Raw genomic sequence first — 14967 nt, 5'->3', positions numbered from 1 at the left:
CAAGAAGTAACTCTTGATTAATGCAGAGACGTGAGCACATACATGTTTCATAAACAAAATTATTCATGATATTATCTGTATAATTAGACAAGGTTAGCTTGTTTCCCTAGTGGAGTACAGCCCTCTAAAACAGGTCTGAAAAAGCAGAGCAGTCCTTAAGGAGTGCTCTCAGGAATAAATCAAGACACTTGTCATCAAGGTTGAGAACACTGCTTGTGTCGGTCATTGGTGCTACAAGCATTTATTTTAGATTCTGGACATGTCACATTGACTCAAAATATATTTGGTCAACCTGACTTTATTATCTTGATTTAGGTGCAAGATATTTGTTGCACAGTAGCACACACCAACATCACTCAATTCCCAGATTCCCTCCCAGATAAAAGTTCATGTTTGAATCTTTGAACATAATCAATGATTTTGAGGTAAAATTGAGCATTGGAGGTTTCCATTAGAGGCAATTTATGCTTGTTACTGGAGCCCAAAATAACCAAAATTGGGTAATGGGTTGGGGCTCAGTTGGGGTAAGATACCTTTGCTCAAACACAGCCATGGTAGCTGCATTTTGGAAAAATCTGTAGGTCCAAAAGTCCTGTCTTCACTCATATCCGTCTTTTTTAAGAAGAGGCTGGTCCAAAGAGGCAGAGGAGTTTCCCGTTTTAGAGTCAAGAGGGAGATCTAAATGGAAAAACACATCGTGTGTTTGAAATAAAAGTTTCAGATACAACTTGTACAGTTTACAATAAACTTCAGAAGTCAATAATGTTTTGTTTTTTTATTCTTCAGGGGAACAACCAACTGATAATTTCAGAATTGGTGGAAAGCTAATGCAGCTATACCCCAAACCTGCATTATTTCTAGCATCCACCAAGGGGTGACAACACTGGTTCCAAAGAAAGTTTTAATGCTTCCAACCATGTGAGAAAATAACACCTCACTAAAAAGTAATCACATAATTAATGGTCCCATTTACAGTAAAACAAATGAAGATTCATTGGATACCTCTTATTGATAGGTAGTATACAGGAGTGGTCTGCCAGTAAGAATAGAGGTGCTGCAATGTGAATTCACACTGTAATATGAAAACACTAACTTTGGGTCCAGAAAATCAAGAAGGCAACAGCCAAAACGCCAAACTCAAGGTTTCAAAATTGGGTTTGCAAACCATTGGGTGACAACACGGGGACCCTGACACTTATTTTTAAACAGTCTGTCACCATACAGTGTAACAGAGACAGGATCTCTGTCTCTGTCTATTTTGAAGGAGAGATTTGGATACCCATTGACTCCATTTTGCTGCTTAAAATTCTGTGCACCATTTTAGGACCCCATAGACATAGATGATGCATTTCAAGGGACTGCCCTTTAATGAGGTCAGATTAACCTTTGGTTGGTACCAGTGGGGTTTTGACTGTCAGCTGTGTGGTTTCATAAATGGCGATTAATAAAAAAAAAGTATTTTCATTTGGGCACCCCAGACTTAGAAAAGTCATGATTAGTCATATTATATATTTTTTTTCAGTACATAATCATCCTGCAAATAAAATTCTGAATTTAGGGTTTCTTACTCATACCATAATTGATGGTGCAAATTACATTGTCCAGGTATGATATCAAATCTTACAGCTCTATAAGTCATTTGCTCATATAATGTGTCATGTTTGGTAAGGCAAACAAAAGGTGAAGGACCCAAAATGCAGATTCAAAAAATGATATATTTTATCTTTTTCAGAAGAGAAAAACAAAAACTTACTCTCTTTAAAATATCCTAAAACACAATAACCATAGAGCACGCCACAAGGAACAACAACACAACAAACTAACATAGGAGAGGGGAAACAGAGGCACTAAATACACACAGGATAACGAGCAACAGGTGTGGACACAGTTGAATCTAATGAGTGCAATTAACATGGAGGGCAGGAAGTAGAACTAAACCAGACACACAGGGATCAAAACCTACAAAATAAAACAGTAAACACAATACAATAGAATCATGCAAGGAATAACAACACAAGACAAGGCACCAAGAGACACAAGGAGGACTTAAAAAATAAGCAGAAATGTAATAATGAATATACAACAAAAAACAAAAACAACGTATGACATGTTGCACATTTTGCTAATGACGTTTGTTGGCTGCCTTGACAGTAGCTATCTTTACATGTGCCATATTTCTTCAACCTGTGAAATCATTCCAATAAGATATGCATCAAGCATTGTGCCAGAATAAAACCATTTGGTCAAAGTTTTCGCCCTGGTCTAATCTGCTGGGAATATCAGAAGCATGTGTGGTAAATGAACGCTACTGCTGCTGCACGCCTTCACTTGACCCTTCACTGTTCAAAGATTCATTTCTCCATCTCTATTGCTTCATGTACATTTGGATGCCTGTATCTGATTTCTTTTCTCTATGTTCTGTGTACTGCAAACAGTACTTTTAGATTCTACTGTTCTCCCTAATGAAGCTGCAAGCTCAGCAGTACATACTTCTCCTGCAATCCATAAACAGTGGGATGATGTGTGCCCACTGAAAGAAACTGACGGGGTTTAAAAATTGCCCTTCTTCTTTGTGTATTGCAAGCATGCTAGTGATGCAAACCAAGCCTGGGGTGCCACTTTCTTTCTCCCTACTGTCTCTCCCTTATTATGTCATAATCATCCATTTTCAGAAAGCGGTGGTGTACTGTTGAGTTGGAGGCCCTTGTGGGAAGCTGTTTGGATGAAAAGACAACAAGTGAGCGATGATCTAAGCAAATTGGTTGCATGCTGTGGTTTCATTCCAGGAGACCGCAGGAGGACCTCCACATCATGTCATGTGAAGCAGACATGCCCACTGACAATAATTTTACCCCAGAAGACTATTTGATCAAGGGTTTACATGGATGTTGATCTGAATAACAAACAGTCAACAACACTCCTTTCAATCCAAAGGAAATGTCTTTTCAAACAGGCTGGATGCGATCAGTCTCTTTCGATTTACATGAAGCGTTTATATTCTGATCACACTATTATTCCAATAATTAGTTGTCTGCGTAAACAAAGCAATTGTCAAACTTTAGGGCATTTATGACAGGTGCCTGTACATGTTCATTACTGGGAATAAGCCTGTACACGACACTTATCCATTATTAAGTTATGTAGCTTGTTGCTTTCAAACTGGGTTGAAAGTTGTATCAGTGCTTCTTATTTGCATTAATGGCCTCTTGCTGAGTCATTTGGAGCCGAATCACAGCTGAAAAGTCATTAAAAAAGAATGGAAACTAGAGAGGCTGACAAGAGATATAAAGAGAGTGGCAGTGTTCAATAGCAGCAAAGTTTTAAAAGTCACTGCAAAGTTTTTAAAAGGAAGTAAAATGTCTTCTTCAGTTTATTTCTTCTGATTCCTGTATGGCCATAGTTCACTCAAATTAAAGCTTCAAGATTTTTCATAATGTCAGATTGCATCTGCAGTTTTCCAGTGTTATTTGAAGCTGAAATTGTCAAAAATGTGTCGCTGTTCAAGATCTGTTGCACATTTTTGTCTACAGAATGCATGTCCACATGAGGAGAAAAATCTAGCTTTCTAAGTCCATGCAAGATTCATAGACGCTTCAAATATTCTCATTTTTTTCCCAGGCCAAATCCATCTCTTAGAAACAGCAGAAAGGTCATTCTCATGACTCAAACCTTTGACATGTTTAATAGTCCTCCAAATATGCTGTGATGATTCATTCACAGTGTTTTCTTTCATTTTTGTTTTCTGCAACTAATGCTGAATGTGGATCACAGATGTACTATCACTTCAAATGTGGGCTGGGAGGAGAACAAAGAAGGGACAAATTGTCTTATGAATCTCAATTAGAAGCACCTTCATTACTTGAAAGCAACTTCTTGACCCTTTAGCATTCACTCTGACATTCAAGACATGGTCTCAATTACACACACCATTAGTACGACAGTCAACGATGCTGTAAACAACTAACTCCATGGAATATGTCTTACCAAATGCCATGGTAATTAGACGACATTACAGTGCATGCCTTGTGTTTGTGTGCAACTGTTGCTTTCGGCATAGCAAAGCTCTCCCTGTGTCAGTATGAGTGAAGTCATTTTTATTAACTTGTTACAGTTTTTTTTTCTTTTTTTCAGAGAGTTTGGCTGTGAAATAATAGCTGAGGATATTTTAGATGCTGAACAGTGGTCTACTGAGATACAAACTTGGCTTTAGCTACAATGTCCGATGAGTAGGCTGTCCAAAAGCGAAGTAAAACCATTTTAAAAAATCCTTAGAGATAATACCCACAAAGGAGTCATATAGATATTAAAAACAAAAGCCCTCACTTATTCAAATTGTATCTATCTAGAGGACAGTTTTGAAAAAAAAGAAAAAACAATCTGGCTAGTGACCATAAAATATGCTGCATACAAGCAAACAGAATAACATTTTGTTTCAGGCGAAAGTGAAAGTGAATTCAGCCAAAACATTGTTCAATTCTCTGTTTTTCAATCGGTTGTTTTGTTAAATATGCCACTCAAAAGAAGTGAAAGGACAGATATAACCTTTTATTTTCATTTTTAAAATCCTTCAGGCCAAACTTGCATAGAGCATCAGTTAGTTCAAAGCTTATTTTTATTGTCTGACAGCATGTTTTGTGTTATTGTGTAGGTTTATTTTCCAAAGCTCTTGGGCTTGAAATGTCAGTCTGCTGGTTGGCAAGTCCATCACTTTGTCCTAGACTGAAATATCCCAGCAACTGTCAGCAAATGTGGATGATTTCAAACATAAGCATGTTCCCCCAAGGATGACCCCTGATGATAAAAACCTATGCATGAATAATGTTGTAACATTGACCCTATGGTTTTTATCCAAACAGTTCAAACTACTTGAAGGATTTGCACCACATTTGTTAGATATCTACATGGTGTCAAGAGGATGAATCTGTTTTTTTCCTGTTTTTATTAATCTAACAGCAGGTTTATAACTTTGAAGGGTTATTCATGGGAAGGGACGATCCACTACACCTCATTACACAATCATTCAAATGAAAATTTAAATTCTGACTAACTAACAGTTAAATTTAGCGTGATTTATTCAACATGGCTTACCACAGATCACAGTGTCTGCGAGTACACAAGTTAAATTGGTTTACTGAGGGTGGCTAAGGTTAGCAGAGCTAGCATCACCAGCCATTGGTCCTCCGGGCAGGTCAATGTCCACATGTCTGTGCTTTTTATTCATTGCTCCAGTCAAGTTAACTAGACACAGCCTTCATACAACCTCATCTCCATTTTATAGTTAAATATATTTCACCACACTGCCCTGTGCAACAAGAAGCCATCTATCATCTGTGCTTGTTTACATTTGGATAGTAGCACATTATAAGATTATGGCAGTCACCATTCACAGGAGTTACAGGTCTGGTTGGTGGAGGGTGGCTACACTTCCGTTTTACGACGTTTTTCGAACCAGAGGAACTTTACCCCGGAACTAGGTGCATTTCGACTGACTTCTATCTTTATTGTATGTGTATGTGTACCTTTTAAAAGAAGAAGCTGTGATTCACTTGATTTAGCAGCTTGTAACAGTAGTCTTCTCTCAGCCCACTGCGAATGCGTCTCTCCCGGTGTTACGGTTTTAAAAGTGACACTGTAAACTGGAGACCTTCAGCTGAAAGTAGCAGTGTTTGTGGAGTTTACACAGTTGTTGAAACACAGATGGAGTTCAAAGATTCAATATCCTCATCCGCTAAGTATTTAATGATCGTCTAAAGACGTTTATGAGGGATGCATCCGGCTATAAGTCGGCAGTTAACAGGGTCGCGGTTTAAACCAAAACACTGGCGATCTCTGCCACGGCTTTTTGAGTTAAAAAGGATTTTAAAGCTGTGTTGAAACGTCTTTGCTACTTGTGCTTATCTCCTCTCACATGTTGATTCAGTGAATCTACCTGTGATGAAATATAGCACCATCTAAAACAGCGCCAGCTGAGTCTCTTCCATGCTAACAGGCTAACTGTTGTGTTGCTCATAATGATATCTGCCTGCCCGTCTGCATCTGTGGTGTCATCTGTGATGAATTGCATTCATCTTTGTCCTACTGCCCTCTACTGGTCTTGTGCATTTACTTTTTTTCCATACGTCACTGGCCTGATATGCACAATTTACCCAGGGCTTTGGCCCCGCGGTTGAAACACAGACAACAATAGGGGGCACAGAACCTTTTAGTTCAGGGTAAAGTAGTCTTAGGGGCTGAAAGACCCCGGAACTCTTGGTCAAAATGCACCTTTAGATACAACATATGATCTACATCCAGAGGCATTCTGGGCCTACAATTATTAAAAATATTGATGACTCTTGTAACAAACTAGTAACACTGGTGCCAGCGACAATGGTTAATTGTTTATTTAACTAAATGCACACATCCCTACTCATGAAGATAGATATTTGTACCAATGAAACATGTAGTTTTTGGCAACCCCATATCAATTCAAAACCATGATCCAGTCCCTTCTGACAAATCAGTAACTTACACTTTTTGGAACCTTGGTCACTGCAATAAAGAGTATCAAATGACAATAAAACAAGCAGAACAAGATATCCGCAATGGTTCTCAGTCAACTGGGTAATGGTAATTCAAAGCTTGATCTGAGAAGACAACTGGACTTGGTGGGCTCATACAGAATGGTCTACAGTTGAGGTAACAACTCCCCTCTCCACATACTTCCAGGTGGGATATGTTATATATTTGATTCACACACTATTGGCCACTAGAGTATAGATGAATATCTTTTAGGGGTTTGTATGCTTCTCTGTCTCTCCTTTCATTCATTTTTGTTTAACATCTGTGTGAGACACTTATGTCTTCCAGGAGACACACTGGAAATGCCATTTTCAAACCTTCCATGATGTAGAGCTTTTTAGATAAGGTACAAACACAGTATTAATCACCAAGGGAGGGGGAGGTAAGTGGTGGTAATGGGGTATACATGAATGTCAATTTGAACTCTTATGCCAGTACTAATTACTTCCACATATGCTGAGTGTTTTTCTGTGAATTCCCTTATCCTCCTGGTGTTTAAGTCCTTGAGCTTTCCAGTTAGTCACTAGGCTTTTACAGCATAGCTGATATTTCCCTCTACCTGTCTTCCTCTTTTAGCTCAGTGTGAATTATGCCTCTTGTGTGGGAAATTCAGGAATGAATTTTCTGCTGGAAACATACTGGCACTAACATGAAGGTGCATTTGAGAAAACCTGTGAAAGCTCATCTAATTTGCAGCTGAAATGATAACAGGTAGGAACCAGTATTCTCTAACAAGCTCTGTTTTAATTCAAATCTCTGCGGATGGCTATTTTTAGGAATTTCTGTGTTTGCTTTTGGAAAGCATTCTGATCAGACATCACCAAAGCCGAATATGTACGTCAGTAGATCCTCTTCAAAACCCAATAAACACAAGCTTTTTATTAAAAGCCACACTAAAGGCGTCGTGATGATTCTGCTGAATCAGTCTGCAAGTTTCTCAAATTCAACAATAAGCATATGTGTTGTTTTTGTTTCTAAACATCTGTTACCACCTGAAAAAGAGACAACCAACATGTCATATTGAGGAGCACATTACATTAGACATGAAAGCCAAAAAGAGAGTAAGACACCCCCAGAAGCTCCTAATGTTTATCTCAATGACAGCTAAGGAAGTCCTGGCACTCTTTGCCAGTCCTGTTTTTTTTATCTATTGTTTTTGTGATATTATATAGAATTTACCAAGTCAGAAAAAAATTAAGTAACCAACAAGCTCAGCGGTTCATGCTTGCATTTAATGGATAGCCAATTATAACTGTATCACTTTGATACTGTGACTGGGATAACTGTCAGGCAAATTCTGCCGTCTTTTCTCAATGATTTTATCACAAACTGTCTCCAGCCAAACAAAGAGGCAGACACACTGAGTTGTAATATGATTTTTTTTTTTTTTAATCTATTTATCTTTTCATTTTTTATCTTTTGTATAAGAACATGAACGTAAAGACACACTGAACAAACGGGGTGAGAGTCAGGGTAGAGGGAGATTTAGGAAAGACTTGACTGCCTGCTGACAAGTAGACTCTTGCAGCCACAGCAGGGGTCTCATTTATAAAAGTAGTTCTGTACAAAGCTGAGAATGTGCTTATTGATCTTTCACCACAAATGTGGGGTTTAATAGAGAAATCCTTTCCACAATTGATGGGTGTGGGAGTTTGAGAGGTGGCCACTGGTTTTGATTCAGCCTTTAGAATGTAAAAAGCAAAACCAATCAAAAGAATGCTACAAAAAATAAAAAAAATAAATAATTTGCAGAAAATGCAAGTATTTCCTGGTATCTCAGACAGGGAAACAGAAATGCCCAAGATGCTACTTGCACATGCTTGGAGACAGTCCTGGGGTCTAGCTTATTGGACACCGTGGTCCAGCTGTGCACACTCTGCATGGGGCCTGAGAATCAGTCTCTGGTGCCCCCAACACTTTAGTCAGCCACTGCAACACTTAAATAGTAGCCTTCAAGAATAGAACACAATACAGAATTACATTTGACTTAAATTATCTAAATACTTTCTTGTGATGTAGATTGATTAGCTTTGTTTTGACAAGAGTGGGTCATACTGGTTTCTGTGAAATCCAAAGTTGCATTAGTTTACTTTCATTTCTTCTGTCCTTCAGAAATCCTTCCAAGGAATGGCAACTATCTGCACGTTCTACCCACAATTCATGTTCCCATTACTTGGCATCATCTCAAGTTGCAGTGTCATGCATGCAGGCAGAAGCTGAAGGCATCACACTATCTCAAAAGAAATGATTATTCTGAAAATGATTGTTTTTATAAACAAGAGGTTACATAATCGTTGTTTTTCAATGGAAAAAATGTTTTTTATGCAAGTTTTCATAGATCTGAAATATTCATCACAAAAACAATTTAAGTTTGAACAAACCCTATTAACAGGGTCAGCAATTATGTTGCGAACATCAAATTGATAGTCCTCCAATTATTAACAGACAAAAGGCATCAGACTATTAGCTGCTTAATCACAAAAAGCCAAATTTCCTGCTCTAGCAGACAAAAAAACAATGGAGTTTTACATGCAGCTCACTGCTCCCTCAAACACCACCATCACTTCCAGACCCACATACAAAAAGGAATGTGTGCTCTCTAGAATAGCAAATCCTGACCTACTCAAAGTGGCAGAAAAGACAATAGAGTATGTGTGTTTAAATGGCAGCACAGAACTTTCTGTAAGTTGTCCAAACACATTAAAGTACGATGGCTTTTGCAGAAGCTAATTTAGGCACATATTGTAAAATATAACCTGCTAACTTTGCCAGTTTACCCTCAGAATTTGTATTTTTTGACAAGTTATTTTTCTATTGTACATTGAAGTAATAAAAAGCTGGTTTCTAATGTAATGTCCGTGATAGCAGCAGATTTTATCTCATGAGACGTTAACTGTCACAAGCAGCCCTTTAACTACCAGCGGTACCTAGCTTATGAAAGCCAATGCTGTGATCTTAAACTATGAGCTATTAAAAACTCAAGATAACTATTTCAAAATAAAAAGCCTGCGATAGAGTCTCGAATTTGTCAATGAAAGCTAGAAAGATGTAATGATTTCCTACTGAAGTCGACTCAACCTGAGGATAGGTTAAGTTCAGTTGATGTACGCCAATCCCAGAATTGTCATAAATGCAGGAAATACCATACTGCACAGCAGACCGATCAGAGGGCTTGCGGCCAGTGTCGTTTCAAGGTGTAGTTATATTTTTGGAGAAGGTGCACGTCAGGCTGCGCATGTAGGCTTCTGCGATGAAACAGGGCTATGCAGACCCATGGCATAGGCTACAGCATTGTTTCAACGCAGTATAAACCAGGCTTGACACCACACAGGGTGCTGTTTAGGGGAGAGAAGTTAGGATGGTTCTGAGGACCCATCACTGACTGATAAGAACACTGAAATATCAGAATATCTAGGGTGAAGTGTGATGAAAAAGTTTACGGATTTTTTTATTTGTGTGTAATTATCAGTACAAAACCTTAAATCTGTTTGTTTAATCTGCCTTTGTTGTTGTTTTGTTTAGGTGGTCTACTTTGTAATTGTTGTGTACAAGGGGATTACCTCGTTGTAAGTCACACTGGTGTAACACACTAAAAGATAAAGTAAAAAAAATGATAATAATAATATCCGAACATCTGCGGCAGCAAATTAGTGGGGCCCAATGTGATATTTTGTATTATTCTGTTATGTTATGATGACACGGAGGCAGTGGTAATGTAAAGTGGAATAGGATCCTTTTGTCATGAACATAGTTATTACAAAGTCAGTTGACAACGCATAAATAGCCATATGTCACTTTGGACTGGCAGTCAGGGACTATGGATGTCTCTAATTTACAGAGTTCTCAGTCAGTAGGAGTTTTTTTTTTTTTTGGGTGGGTGAGACCCAAAGACTACTTTAGTGTTCTTTAAAAAATAAATCATAAAGTAAAACACATCATAGGCTGCATACCATCTTATAAATGAACCTTTACTGACACTATAGTTTCACACTTGGCATTGGGACCAGCATGGATTTATAACAGATCATGTACCAACACAATGTAATGGTGGCTTTAAAGTCATTTTTCATTTTAGGAATTTATGTGGCACTGTGTTGGCGTAAACATCAAGTAGAAGTAAATACATGTTTCTTGTCAAACTTTATACCCTCCAAGTTTAAATCAACTTTTCAAGCTATACTAAAGTTAGCAGCTGACACTGGAGCAGACGAAAATACACTTTAATCCTTTCCTTACACTTGTGCCCTTGTGTTTTTGGATTTGTAAAGGCTAAAAAAAGACACCAACTGCCAAACTCTTGAGACGCAGAGTTTCACTTATGAGCCCCAGGCAAACTCCCACACAAAGAAATTAAAAGCTTAACTGGCTTGCTGTGCCTGGTTACAGTTGCTAAGCTGTAACTGGACTGTTGCTGTTTGAGCATGGGGTTTATAGGTCTGTCATTTCAAATACACCGGAAGGAAGATGCAGCTTAGTCACCAATTAGCACCTTGTATGACCCAGGTACTCAGTAGACTCCGTGACCTCGTTCTGTGACATCAGGTTGAGCAAAAGTTTTTTTTCCACGAACATTGAGACGTGCTGAGACTTGTTTTTTCTAAAAACTGTGCCAACCATTATGAAACAGGAAGACAAACATGGCTCAATGTTTTCATTTTTTGTTGTGCGAACTGTGTGGTGCATCCACTATCTAATCCTTAAAGTGCAACGCCAGGTAAATTAATGCCTTATCCTTACCTTCACTGACATTGAAATGCTTACATTCAGTGGCACTACCCTTAACTGAGAAATGAAGCCAATGTGGCAGTATCAAAATTTGCAGCTCTAATGTTTTGACTAATTCCTGCTTACCCAATAGTGTAATATCCAACACTATTGGGGCGGCAGTAGTAGCTCAGTCCGTAGGGACTTGACTTGTGAATCCAAATGTTGCCGGTTGAAGTCCCAGAGTGGACAAAGGCACAGTTTGGCAAGTAGACTGTTGGCTGGATAGGTGCCGGTATATCTGCCTGGGCACTGCTGAGGTGCCCTTGGGCTAGGCACCGGACCCCCAAGTGGCAGCCTCCACACTCTGAGATCTCTCCTAAGTGCATGTCCATTGCATGTATATCAAACTATGTGTGTATGTAGCATGATCAAAAAAGAATATGAGTGAAAAATTAAATTTCCCCCATGGGGATTAATAAAGTATGTTTACCTTTACCTTATTGCATAATTTGAACAGATAATAATTTGAGTCTATCATAGGACAGCACCCTGAGAGGGAGCATCTCATTTTCAAGGGGGTCAACTTAGCATGTGAACAGCTTGGTATAAAGACCAATTGTGGTTTCTATTGCTAATTTCTGAACTAAGTGGCAGTTTTATAGGAATCAGCTGTTTATATCATATTTTTGCTGCTTCTAGCTGCCTGCTAGCTCAGCTAATTCAGTCACTATCATTAACCTCTTGTCCTTCTTTGTGCTGTTGGTGCTTAATTGAGATTTTTTAAATACAACTTCCGGACAAATAAATGCATGCTTTTTGGTATATTGTACTCACAGGCCATTGAGATGTCATCTCCACAGCTTTTTCGGTGAGTGAAACCAAGGGGATATCATATAAGCAACCATTAGCAATATGTGGCGAGTTAGCTTGTCCAGTGTTTTCACTGTACCTTGACCTGATTGACAGTTTCGGCAAGCTCTCAAGATTCACCATAAACTGGGAGAAGAGTCTCTTCATGCCCCTATCTGATGGCCTTGACTCTGTTCTCCTTAGCAACCTACCATTTAAAATTTCCAAAGATAATTTTGTCTTGGAAGCAACATTCCTAGAAACCCTGAATGCCTTTTTAGACTTAACTACATGGCCCTTATAGACAAATTGAAATTTATGGCGGGAAAGTGGGGGCTCCTCCCTCTTTCCCTCACCGGCGTATAAATATAATTAAGATGGTTGTGCTTCCCAAATTTATTTATATTTTTCAAAATGTCCCAATTTTCCTTAGGTCTTCATTCTTGAAAGCAATTGACTCAATTATAATACCCTTCATCTGGGCCAATAAACCCCCTCGGATTTCCAAAGCTCATTTGCAAAAGGTCACTGATGAGGGGGGACTGGGACTTCCGGTTTTCCATCATTACTACTGGGCTTGCAACGCTAGAGCGTGGATCTTTTGGAGTGATTTCCCAACTAGAACGGGACAGGCACCCTTGTCTTCTCCCCGCTGGCCATTGATTGAATCTTTTAAAGCCATATCCCTCATTGATGCATCCAGGGGCGTCAGCAGCATTTGGAATGTGGGGGGGACATATTTTTGCGGGGGGTCTGGGGGTCCGACCACAGACAATTTTGAAAGAAGTAGATGCAATTTCCTGCATTCTGGTGCATTTTATCATGTTTTTAGATTGAAAATTATCTACCTCTTTCATTGTGTTTCCTTGGAGCCAGCATGGTCTGCAATTAATGACTACTATTATGTTCTGGTGTGATACACAGAGGAGTGACACTGACTACTTTTTGGGCACTTTATTCTCTATTTAATTAGAGCTAAAGATGAGGATTGGAAGTTGAAAAAAAAGGGAGCAATACAGGAAGCGTTGTGGTAAAAGCGATGAAAAGATAGTGTGCCTCATAGACAGTTGTTGTGCAGATTTATTTGGTCAAAGAACACAGCACAACATGCTCACAGTTTGTTGCTGATTCTGCATCACATCGGAAACACAAAAGAAGGCTTTTAGCCCTTCATGGTGATGTGATGTGTATTAGTAGATACAAGTATTTAGCTAAGATCATACAAAGGCTCCAAAAGTGTGACCTCTTTTGTCATTTGCAGACACAAAAGACTGGCAAATCTCCTGTATGTCAACTTGATCAAGTTTGTCTTGGTGGATGTGGCAAACAGCCACATTGTTCAAACGCTGTTGAGTCATGGAAGAGCGAAGCCATGTCTTAAGCCTTCTCAAGGCACTGAAACTTCGTTCTGCTTCTGCTGAGGAGCATGGCACAACAAGAAGAAGCCTAACCAACACTTCTACTTGTGTGAATAAACCACGGACCTCTGGCAGCATAGCTCTCAGGGTATCTACTACCTCACTGACTTTGCTGCAGGGATACTGAAGTTTAAACATTGCCAGCTGTACCTCCAATGAATGCCGGTCTAGTTCAGGGTAAGAACTGACAACATCCTCCACCTTTCCAGTGATTAAGACCCTTTCAAGTTCGTTTAGTGTACGGAAGCTGCTCTGGTCAAAACGCTTCGTCAACTGGACCTCAACTGCATCCAACATTCTGAAGAATTCTATTCTGTAGAACTCCTCAGGGGAAGTGGGTCTAAATGCAGGTGCATTTCCTGTGAAACGCTTTGGGGGTTTCCGGATGTGAGGAGTCTGGATAACCTCAATGTCCAACTCCTGTATCATAGCACAGGCACGGGTATATACACGATGAAATGTTTCATCTGATCTCTTCGCTTGAATTGTGCTTTTCACACAATCAACCGCAGCCAGCATCCCTGAGACACTCACTGTCTTGCTCTGAAGGGAGCGGTTGAGACACTCAAGTTCTTTTAAAACTTCAAGGGCCATAACAAGGCTAAGCAAGATGTGCCCCTTCTGAAACCTCTCCAGAAGCCCTCTTGCAGTTTTGCAAGTGTCGGAGGAACCAGGTGCCATTTCCTCAAGACTGACCAAAATCTTTTCATATTGATCTACAACTGCCTGGATGGCTACCACCCTCATGAGCCATCGTGTGGGGCAGAGGGGCCTCAGAGTTTTGAAACTCCCTGCTTCTGACTGGGCAACCTCCTTAAAGATTGTCTTGTATTTTCCAGATAGATGGTACAGAGTGCCAAGTTTGTGGACCAAATCTAACGCATCAGACACAATAGTGCTGGAGCTACAGACTGTCTGAGTCACCAGATTAAGGCAATGAGGACCACAATGAACGTAGAGAGCAAGAGGCTGTGTTTCTTTTATGACTGCCTGAACACCTTTTGCTTGACCTGCCATATTTGCTGCCCCATCATAGCTCTGCCCACGTAGGCAGGATAAGGGCAGGTTCAGTCGAAGGAGGACATCAGTTGCCATCCGAGCCAACTCTTTCCCTGTTGTTGAGGAGACTTGATAGAGGCCTACAAAGTCCTCATGAGGTAGCAAATCACTATCCACATAACGTAGGCATATGGCCTCTTGTTCACTCCCAGACAAATCTTGAACTCCATCAATTATGATGGAGTACATGAGTGTGGACACCTCATGTATTTCCTTTGATATTTTTCGCAGAATGGAGTTGCCCATAATATTTAACATCTCATTCTGTACTTCTGGGCTTGTGTAATGGTTACTGGGCTTACTGAGCCAACGCTTCAGCACATCATCGTCCTCTGCTCTAAGCTTTAGTAGCTGATCAAAGTTTCCCCTGTTA

At 39.6% G+C, this 14967-nt stretch overlaps 1 long non-coding RNA gene across 1 annotated transcript; it reads right to left on the bottom strand.

The window, feature by feature from the left end:
* Positions 1-200: 200 nt before the first annotated feature.
* Positions 201-1801, bottom strand: LOC117828242. Its single transcript, XR_004634367.1, has 2 exons — positions 1754-1801; positions 201-678 (listed from the first exon to the last, which is right to left on the bottom strand). It is a non-coding gene; the product is annotated as an uncharacterized LOC117828242 (long non-coding RNA).
* Between the last annotated feature and the right edge of the window lie 13166 nt (positions 1802-14967).

This window comes from Notolabrus celidotus, chromosome 16 (genome assembly GCF_009762535.1).
Source record: "Notolabrus celidotus isolate fNotCel1 chromosome 16, fNotCel1.pri, whole genome shotgun sequence".
Taxonomy (NCBI): Eukaryota; Metazoa; Chordata; class Actinopteri; order Labriformes; family Labridae; genus Notolabrus; species Notolabrus celidotus.
This window is presented reverse-complemented; position numbering and strand designations above follow the sequence as displayed.